At 39.1% G+C, this 9,993-nt stretch overlaps 1 non-coding gene across 1 annotated transcript; it reads left to right on the top strand.

Annotated features, from left to right (window-relative positions):
* The first annotated feature begins 1,232 nt into the window (after nt 1-1,232).
* LOC131241697 (small nucleolar RNA R71) lies at nt 1,233-1,339 on the top strand. The gene has a single exon (XR_009169253.1). It is a non-coding gene; the product is annotated as a small nucleolar RNA R71 (small nucleolar RNA).
* The last annotated feature ends 8,654 nt before the right edge of the window (nt 1,340-9,993 follow it).

Here is a 9,993-nt window from a genome sequence, read left to right as displayed (position 1 = left end):
TACCGAGTAGGGAATCAGATTGACGCTCGCTCCTAAGTTAAGAAGTGCATGATCAATTCGATGGTCCCCGATTACACATGATATGGTTGGGCTACCGGGATCTTTGAATTTTTGTGGCACGGCTTGCTTTAAGAAGGCACTCATTTTCTCAGTCAAGAAGATCTTCTTTTGAATACTCTGTCATCGTTTGGTCATGCATAAGTCTTTCAAGAATTTGGCATATGAAGGTATCTGTTTTACGACATCAAGTAAAGGAATGTTGACTTTCACTTATTTCAACACCTCTAGGATATCCTGAGAGTTAGAGAGAGATTTTGGTGCAACCAACCGTGGGAAAATGGAGCAACTGGCTTTTCTAGAAGTTTCGGTTTTAATTTTTGTGGGGCCTCACTAGATCCATTATTGTTGTCCTCTTCTGGTTCTTGAGGCTTTTCGGGCCTAACCGGAAGGGTTTTATCAATGATCTTCCCACTCCTAAGAGTGGTGATGGATTTAGCGTGCCCATTTGATTTGAAGAGCTGGGATCACTTATCTCGTATTGCGATTTAGGATTGGGGAGCGGTTGTGCAGGAAGCATCCCCTTTTCTATAACTGTCATACGTGAATCCATCTTTTGCATAAAGTCTCGCATTGCCTGGGTCAACTCTTGCATGGAATTTTGAACCAGTTCTTCTTGAGGTTTCCCCTAATTTGGATTTTGATTGAAGAAACTTTAAGGGATAGCAGTTTGTCCATTTCTCCAACTAAAGTTTGGATGATTTTTCCAACCAGGATTATACGTATTAGAGGTTGGTCCATTGAAAGGTCTTTGATAATTATTTACGGCATTGGATTATTCATTCAACACTTCTCGAAAGGCGGGTATCGTAGGACAATTTTCAGTTGTATGAATGTTGCAATCACATATGCCGCAAACACTTTCATTAACCTTATCCTTCTTTCCTTCCATGGCCTCAACTTTTCTTATGAGCGTAGTCACTTTATACTTGAGATCATCGTCTTCTTTCAAGAAATATAATCCACTTTTCTCCTTAGATTGAGTCGGCCTAGACGTGGTGTTCAATTTTGGGTAATAGGCCCATGATTATGTTTTTTCAGCAAGACTATCGAGGTAATCCCATACGTCGTCAACATTTTTATTAATGAATTCTCCATTATATATTGTCTCGATCATTTGGCGCATGAAAGATGTCAGTCCATCATAGAAAAAATATGTAATGCGCCACGTTTCAAAGCCATGTTGTGGGCATGAACTGACCAAATCCTTGAACCTTTCCCAACATTGGCAAAATGTTTCATCCTCCTTTTAGGTGAAGTTCATGATTGATTTTCTAAGGGTAATCGTTTTATGATGTGGAAAAAATTTCTTTATAAATTTCCTTTGCATATCATTCCATGTGTCAATGGATCTAGGACGTAGTGAATGTAACCACGTCTTAGCCTTCTCTTTTAAGGAAAAAGGAAAGAGTCTCGGCCTGACTGTGTCCTCAGACACATTTTGAAAATATAAAGTGGCTATGATCTCATCAAACTCTTTCAAATATAGATATGGTTCTTCAGATTCAAGCCCATGGAACTTTGGAAGGAGTTGGATAACCCCTGGCTTGATGTCCATATGTCCTATATTTTCAGGAAAAATCATGCATGAGGGTGTACTCACCCCTGCTGGTTGTAAATAATCTCATAAAGTACGAGGTGGGGGTGCTTGATGCACCTCATTCTCATTCTGAATATCCTCCACCCTAGGTTGGGGTAGAAGAGGTTGGTTTTCAGTCATCACTTCAATTAACTCAGGGGATTTCAAGTGGTGTTTAGTCCTGCGATGGATAGTTAACCCCTCAACCAATCCTCCTTCATTTAAGAAACGTCGAGTGTTGTCACGGGCCCACTTGGGCATGACCACTCGCAGCTGTTGAGGGTCAAATATTGCATATCAGACCCAATTGATTGCATAGATTTACATGCATGATACCGCTTAATGGCCTGATTAATCGTGTTTGTAATGCAGAGTGTATGTACGAGCCTGGACCGAAAAGGGTACTAAAAGCATGGATTTAATGGTCTGAAAGCACCAGAGCATGGGACGGACCCTAGGAGACCAAGATCGACAGATTTGCACGCTAGGGATCCAAGAAAATTGAGAAATTGAAGCTTAAGTGACCCAAAAGACGTCCAAAATGCAAGATTACAGGGTTCTTGCCATCCGATCAGCTCAAAACTTTATACATGGCCTGAGGGTCATAAATTAACCGTACACGTAAATTTTCATCCATTGTATCGCTGTGGAAGGGGCCCAACGGACAGATCAGCCCACAATTTACTGATCTGGGACCCACCTGATCTCTGGATACTCCTCATCTTCGGTCTCAACGCCTTAAATCATGAGAAGAACAAGATGGATGGTGTGGATTTCTCATAATCATCATACAGTGTACATAGTACACTTTTTGCACTAAGACTGCATGGCAACACGTCTTCTTCTCCAACTCAAACACGGACAGCGTACTCACGTCGTCCGCCGGTTCCATGCAGTGGGGCCCAGTTTGCATCCAAATCATAAATCTGGACCGTCCATTGAATCCAGAGGGAGGGCGTGACCCTCATCTAGGTGGAATTTTCTGGAAACGTAACGTGGATCGGATTTTAACAGTCTAAAAGCAGGACGGACGGTAGGGAGAAAAATCTATGGACCGCACCAACGGACGGCAAAAACTATACCTTCCTGACCAAAATTCCGAGGGGAATCTGGTGGATGGAGTGGATTTCCCAAAAGTTATCTTGAGTGGGCCCCACCAGTACATCAGCGTAAACCGATTTACGCAGGCCCTGTTGTGCGCGCGACCAAAGTTCCGAGCCATTTTTGCAACCGTGGCGAAGATCGGTCTGACCATATGAACGGCTCGAATCACTCCTGTGGTGTGGCCGATCAGAGATATGAAGACTGAACGAAGCAGATCGTCCGTTCATATCATTACACGGCGTCAGAACAGGGACGTGCGTCCCTGGCTGCGTAAACTGATTCACGCAAGGAGCTATGCACATCTACAGCAGGACTCTCTCCACGCCTCCAAGTCCTGATAAAAGGGGAAAAGAAAGGGAGCTTGGGCATCGGAAGAGGCTAGAAAAGCTTTGGAGCTCTCGGTTTTGGGAGCAGGAGGATCTCGGTTTGGAGCTTCAAGGTGGAACGTAAGAGAGAGAGAAAGATAGTAGTTTTTTTTCTTTTCTTTTTCTTTTTGTTTTGCTTTTGGTTTAAGAGATCCATCCCATTCATGTTGGGCTGAACCTCTTAGCTAGGGCTAAGAGGTGAAGCCTGTAGTGAGATGGGAGATCCTACTTTGTGCCTTTAATTTAAAAATTCATAAACTGAATTTGATTTAGTTGATTATTAAAGGAATATTTTTCGTAGTCTTTAATGGTCTGTTGTGACTGAAATTACAATGGGTTTGCAATGGCTTTGAATATTTCTTTCCCCTTTTTATGTTTATGACGTCAGGAGGCCCTGTTGTTCACCATCGTCTCCTGGGCATGGTTGGATGACAGTACCCTTCCTAACCTTCATACATTGTTGGTTGGTTGGTAATTAGTTTAATTCTGTTGTTTACTTTGTCTCCTGGGCATGGTTTGGTGATGGAATCCATTCTAATTCATATACCTTTCACCTCTTGAAAACTATATCAAAGTAAGTCTAGTTAATTTTCATGATTTCTGAAGTAGGCATAAGATCTCCCTGATCTCTGCAAGTGGATCCTCTGAATCCCTAGTTTTCTTCCCCTGAATTGTTTAAAGTTTTAGATAATTATTCCATAATTATTCCTTAAATTCTATTTGATTTAGATTGCATCTTAGGCTAGTTCTATTTCTACATAGTTTCAGGAAACGTACAAGTTTCAGTCCCTGTGGATTCGACCTCGGTCTTACCGAGTTTATTACTACATCACAACCCTATACTTGGGGAGTGAACAGCAGCCCTCAATCAAATTTGAAACCTAATCCTAAGAAAGGAAAAGAAAATCTAGAAAGAAAGAGAGGGTTGGAAAGAAGTTACCAAATTGGAGTCCCTAAGTTAAAAACCTGTAAAATAAAACAAAATAAGTTAGATTCTAAAAAGAGAAGGGCTAAAATTAGAAAATCCTTAAAAAGAAAGATAGCAGTAAACTGATTTCTAAAAGAAGGAATTCCTAAAAGAAAGTGAAAATTTCTAAAATAAATTCGGAAAGTCCTAAACTAGAAAGTAAGTTCCTAAAAGAGATCTGAAAAATAGAAAGTAGAGAAAGAGCTTACCGAATTTGAAATTTCTATCTTAAAAGCCTACAAAATAGGAAGGTTACTTTCTAAACAAAAAGTCTACAAGTAGAGAATTTCTAAAGATAAATTAGGAAACTAAGTTAGATTCTAAAAGAGTTAGACTTAGAAAGTTACTAAAAAATAGAAAGTTAGTTTCTAAAAAGGAAAGTTCCAGAATTAGAAAGTTTCTAAAAATAAAGGAAAGATGAGTTAGTTTCTAAAATTAAAAAGAATTTCTATAAAGGGAAATAACTAACCAAGTTTCTAAAAACAAAAGAGGAAAGTTTCTAAAAATAAACTATTTCCTAAAAATAGAAAAATACTAGAATTAGAAAATTTCTAAAACTCAAACCCTAATTCTAAAAATAGAAAAAGTAGAGGAATTAGAAAAGGATTACCAATTTAGAAGTTTATGTCAGGATCCTACAAAATAGGAAACAGGTTAGTTCTAAAAATCAAATAGAAATAAAAATCTAAAACTAAAGTTAGTAAAATGCTAATCTAAAACTAATTCTAAAACTAATTAATTTCAGATAATCGCAACCGTCAATCCCCGGCAACGGCGCCAAAAACTTGTTCACTCCCCAAGTATAGGGTTGTGATGTAGTAATAAACTTGGTGAGACCGAGGTCGAATCCCAAGGGACTAATACCTGTACGTAATCTGAAACTAAGTAGAACTAGAACTAGACTAAGATGAAATATAAATCAACTGTAATTTGAGGAATAATGATGAAATAATTATTTAAAACTTTAAAGAATTCAAAGGTAAGAAATTAGGGATTCAGAGGATCCACTTGTAGAGATCAGGGAGATCTTATGCCTGTTTCAAGAACTCAACTGGGCTTAGAGTCTCATCTTCATCCAGTTGAAGGGTGTAACCATGAAAATCAACTAAACTTCCTTTGATATAGTTTTCAAGAGATGAAAGGTATATGAATTAGAATGGATTCCATCACCAAACCATGCCTAGGATACAAAGTAAATAACAGAATTAAACTAATTAAAACCAATCAACATGATATGAGGGTTAGGAAGGGTTTCGTCATCCAACCATGCCCAGGAGACGATGGTGAACAACAGGGCTTCCTGACATCATAATCAAAAGAAGGAAAGGAACATGCTCAAAGCTATCGCAGACCCATTGTAATTTTAGTCACAACAGACCATTAAAAACTGAAAACTTTTTCTTAATTAAACTAGTATCAAGTTCAATTTAATCTAAATAAAAGGCATAAACAAAAAGTCTTCCCATCACGCTACAAGCTTCACCTCTTAGCCTTAGCTAAGAGGTTTAGCTCAACATGATGGAGCTAGATCTCTCAAAAATAGAAAATAAAAACATAATAAAAGAAATTTCTAAATAAATACTTCTCTATTTCTCTTCCTCTCTCCCTGACGTCCCAGCCAACTGAATGCCTCCACCGCAGATCGGATAGAAAATTGAATCCCTTCTCTTCTCTCTCTCTCTTCCTTTTATAACAGCAGCAAGTCAGCTAGAAGAACCGACCTTCTTACGCACAAGGGAAGGTTGCTGGAGTCGGTGTGCGTGGCTTTTACGCAGCCAGTTTCGCAGCAACACAAAGACAGCTGTGTTTGATGGCTTTTAGGGAATCCTGCGATCAACAGTGACCGAATTTGTCTCCTTGGTAGTGTTCATGGGCCCCTTGGGCATCTTCTAGACGGTTTGGATCACTGATCCGACCCTGATATTAATCACAAAATGGCCCACCGTGGCCGGTTTTCATGAACGCGCGTTCCTGTGTAAACAGGGTACGCTGTGACGATCGGTGGGCCCCATAGTATGTTTTTTAAGAGAAATCCACCCCGTTCATTGGATTCCTAGCGAAAAATCAGGCAGGAAAGGTGGGTTTTTTTTAAGTTTAGAGTGGCCCATTGTACCAGATCTTCTTACCATCTGTTTTGCTTTTGGACAATCAAAAACCGATCTCTGATGCCTTTTGAAATTTAGCCACCTAGGCCATAGTAAGAGGGCCTACGAGATTCCAATAGACGGTCCAGATTGGACCGTCGAATCAAGATGGTGGCCCACTGCACCCAACCGCGACTCTCTGTTGCCGTGAAAAATGGAAATTTTCATTTTTAATAAGAGAAGTCGGGTCAGCGCCCGACTTGGTTTTTCGGTGTTTGGCGAGTGCACTTGTGCTGTGTGCATTGGAAATGCCAGTTGGGTCCACTTGTGCTGTTTATGAAGTATCCAATCCGACCATCTGTTTCGTCACCTCATTTAACGCGTTCAGTCAAAAATGAAGTATATCCAAATTTCAGGCGGGCCCCAACTCATGATTTTAGGGGCTGATCTAGCCGTTGGACCACTTTCACATGGATCCAAGGGCTCAAATTTTATGTGTACGGTTAATTTATGTTCTTCGGGCCCTATATGAAGTTTCGAGCCGATCAGATGGTGGGAACCCTGTGATCTTGTATTCTGGACATTTTTCAGGCCTGTTCGGAGTGAGTGGTTGTAATTTCTCTGATCTCTGGTATGTAAATCCTTGATCTTGGTCCCATGAAGTCCCATCCACTGCCTTGGTGATGCAAGCGAGTTAAATCCATATTTTTAGTGTCCTTTCCAGTCCACGCTCGTAGATTCACCTTGCATCATAACATGATTAAAATAAAGTGTTAAACCGTATCATGCTCGTAAATCCAGCTAAGAAGTGGGGTCTAATATGCAATATTTGACCCTCAACATTTAGGTTACGGTTATAAGTTTAGGTTAAGGTTATAATTTGGGTTCGAGTTATAGTTTAAGGTTTAGGTATAGGTTATAAGTATAGGTTTTGGGATTTGAGAATAGGTTTAGGTTAAGGTTATAAGTTTAGGTTTAGGTTATAAGTTTAGGTTTAGGGATTTGAGAATAGGTTAAGGTTTAGGTTTAGGAAATCAGGTTTGGGTTTTCAAGTTTAGGTTTAGGGATTTGAGAATACATTTTAGTTTTAGGTTATAAGTGTAGGTTATAGGTTTAGGTTAAGGTTATAGGTTTAGGTTATAGGTTTAGGTTTAGATTTAGGTTTAAGTTATAGCTTTAGGGAATTGAGAATAGGTTAAGGTTTAGGTTTAGGAAAACGGGTTCGGGTTCGGGATCGGGTTTTGGTTTAGGTTTAGGTTTTAGGTTATAGGTTATAGGTTATAGGTTTAGGTTATAGGTTAAGGTTTGGTTTTAGGTTATAGGTTTAGGTTTAGGTTTAGGTTATAGGTTATACGTCTAGGTTATAGGTTTAGGGATTTGAGAATAGGTTTATAACCCGAACCCGAACCCGAACCCGAACCTGAATTCCTAAACCTAAACCTTAACCTAAACCTCTAACCTGAACCTATTCTCAAACCCCTAAACCTAAACCTAAACCTTAACCTATAACCTATAACCTAAAACCTAAACTTGAAAACCCAAACCTAAACTCGATCCCGAACCTAAACCCGATTTCCTAAACCTAAACCTTAACCTATTTTCAATTGTTTCCTCTCATGTGGCTCATATTGGATGATTTAAAGAGCATCTTTTTTGAGTTGCCCTATTGGAGTGATCTGAAATTGCGACACAACTTAGATGTCATGCATATTGAGAAAAATATATGTGATAATGTCTTTGGAACATTGATGAACATAAATAAGAAAGTAAAAGATAGTTTCAAGGCTCAATTGGATCTACAAGAAATGGGTTTAAGGAAAGAGTTCCACTTACAACCATATGGAAATTCGTATACTATACCAGCAGCCTGCTACACGTTGACAAAACTAGAGAGAAAGCATTTATGTGAATGGTTGAGATCGGTGAAGTTTCCCGATGAGTATGCGTCAAACGTATCTCGGCGCGTAAACGTTATGGACTGTAAGGTAATAGGAATGAAAAGTCATGATTGTCACATCCTTATGCAACGCCTACTACCGGTTGTGATTCGTGGATTCCTGAGCAAGGATATCAGTGCGACGTTGATTGAGTTGGGGATATTCTTTAAGGATTTGTGTTCGAGATCATTGAATGTAGATGTTATTAAACGACTGGAGAGGGACATTGCCATAATCCTTTGCAAACTTGAAAGAATATTTTCACCTGCATTTTTTGATGTCATGGTACACCTAGCGATTCACTTACCGCACGAGGCGAAGCTTGCAGGCCCAGTACAATATCGTTGGATGTATCCGATCGAAAGGTGGTAGCTACTATTAAAATTTTTATTCATTCCATAAACTACATATATTCATGTTTTCATACGTATAACATAGTGGTTTTGTGTACAGATACCTTCACACACTGAAACGATTTGTAAGGAATAAGGCACGACCGGACAGGTCGATAGCTGAAGCGTACATTGATAATGATGCCTTACATTTTGCTTCATGTATCTTCGTGGCATAGAGACTAGATTCAACCGAGAAGATCGGAATGCCGATGAAGGGCAAGAGCATAAACAAGGACTCATATCTGTATTTGCACATAACGTTCGTCCTTTAAGATCCCCGACGTTTCAGGATATGGACCTTGGGGATCTAGCAAAGGCGCAGTGGTATGTGTTACATAATTGTGAAGAAATAGAGTCGTACTTAGAGTAAGTCTTCCCTCGATTATTATTTTCTCTACATACGATGATCTTAATGTTTCTTGCTGATGACGTGTCATTTATGTGTAGCAAATACATAGACGAGATGAAGTCCAAATGCCCCACAAATTATGATCGAATGTATCAGGATCAGTTTTCAAAATGATTCGCCAAACGTGTAAGATTTCACATTGTATCTCACCACACTATGAAATTTTTGTTGTATTGCATATTATTTCAACCTAAGAAAATCTTTAAACAATTATATTATGTACATGATAATAAATGAAGATATTACGCACAAGCAACTCTGCAGATGCGTCTGATGCACTATACTCACTGGCGTGTGGCCCTGATAGACATGTATCTAGACATATAGGTTATATTGTAAACGAGATTCGGTTCCACACTGAAGAATGTGAGAAGTACAGGACCACACAAAATAGTGGGGTGGTTGTGAAACGAACAAATGAGGAGGATAAAATTGACTTTTATGGCATTTTGACGGATATTATTGAGCAGAGTAATTGTATGAAAAAGTGGGTGTACTTATTTAGATGTGATTAGCGGGACATTGGAAATAAGAAGTTGGGAATACAGACTGACAACTACTTTATGAGCGTAAATTTATCTTGAAAGTGGTTTAAGGACGACCCATTTGTCCTCGCCAGCTAAACCGAATAAGTATTTTACCTTGCTAACACTAAGTTAGGCGGCTCTTAGCACGTGGTGCAGAAAATAAAGCCCAGGAATGTATTTGATGTTCCCGTACTAGAAGTTGAAGATAGCGAGAATGGGAGAAATGACACGTCTAGGGTTGAACAAGTATATCAAGAAGACATGCCATCTACTGATACAGGGACTGATTCAAGTGTAGATATTGATGTGGTGCAATTAGACAAAGATGATGTGCCACCTGATCATGTTGATGCCTCAATAATACAAGATATTGTTAAAGATGATAGCGATTTCATTGATGACAACGTTGCAGATGATGAGGAAATACTGATCAGCGATAGTGATGGTGAAGAAGAAATAGCCCTAAGCAATAGTGATACAGACGACGATTATTAAATATACACATGATTTACATGTCATTTTTCAATTTGAATAATTTATGTATTCTATATATACGTGAAAATTACAAG

This window comes from Magnolia sinica, chromosome 3 (genome assembly GCF_029962835.1).
Source record: "Magnolia sinica isolate HGM2019 chromosome 3, MsV1, whole genome shotgun sequence".
Classification (NCBI taxonomy): domain Eukaryota; kingdom Viridiplantae; phylum Streptophyta; class Magnoliopsida; order Magnoliales; family Magnoliaceae; genus Magnolia; species Magnolia sinica.
This window is presented reverse-complemented; position numbering and strand designations above follow the sequence as displayed.